Source organism: Lottia gigantea, assembly GCF_000327385.1.
Source record: "Lottia gigantea unplaced genomic scaffold LOTGIsca_503, whole genome shotgun sequence".
Classification (NCBI taxonomy): Eukaryota; Metazoa; Mollusca; class Gastropoda; family Lottiidae; genus Lottia; species Lottia gigantea.
This window is the reverse complement of record NW_008709730.1, coordinates 17,222-18,281: the sequence shown is the minus strand read 5'-3', so window position 1 is coordinate 18,281 and position 1,060 is coordinate 17,222.

The window sequence follows — 1,060 nt, the reverse complement described above, 5'->3', positions numbered from 1 at the left end:
CTCTGTTCCTAGAGCGGAGAACAGTAAAAGTTTCCCCCTGTGCTCAATAGAGTCAGAGACAGAGAAAGTTTAATGATTTATTTTGTTAAAAGATAAAAGAGGTGAAACTAATCAAGTATGAGAATTAGCTGGACGGAAGGTTTAAAGATTCATAGTGAACCACTTACAAGGAACAGTTTCACCATCCGTTTGATTAATCGTATTAAGACGAAGGATTAAGATATCCGGTGAACCAATTTAAAAACATGGATCAATATTGTCAATGAAGCGAGTTGAGACCCCCCATCCACTCTCCCATCCCCCATTGAGATATTCTTTATAGTAAGTAGCCCTATAGGGAATGCTTCACAAGGATAAAGCGTCTTGTCGTTCAGATAGGACAATAAACCAAGGACACGTGTACTACAGACTGTACACGATAAATCGTAAAACAGTCTTGTCGTTCGGATAGGACAATAAACCAAGGACACGTGTACTACAAACTGTACACGTTAAATCGTAAAAGAGTCTAGTTGTTCAGGTGGGACAATAAACCAAGGCCACGTGTACTACAAACTGTACACGTTAAATCGTAAAACAGTCTTGTCGTTCGGATAGGACAATAAACCAAGGACACGTGTACTACAAACTGTACACGTTAAATCGTAAAAGAGTCTAGTTGTTCAGGTGGGACAATAAACCAAGGCCACGTGTACTACAGACTGTACACGATAAATCGTAAAAGAGTCTTGTCGTTCAGGTGGGACAATAAACCAAGGCCACGTGTACTACAGACTGTACACGATAAATCGTAAAAGAGTCTTGTCGTTCGGATAGGTCAATAAACCAAGGCCACGTGTACTACAGACTGTACACGTTAAATCGTAAAAGAGTCTAGTTGTTCAGGTGGGACAATAAACCAAGGCCACGTGTACTACAAACTGTACACGTTAAATCGTAAAAGAGTCTTGTCGTTCAGATAGGACAATAAACCAAGGACACGTGTACTACAAACTGTACACGTTAAATCGTAAAAGAGTCTAGTTGTTCAGGTGGGACAATAAACCAAGGCCACGTGTAC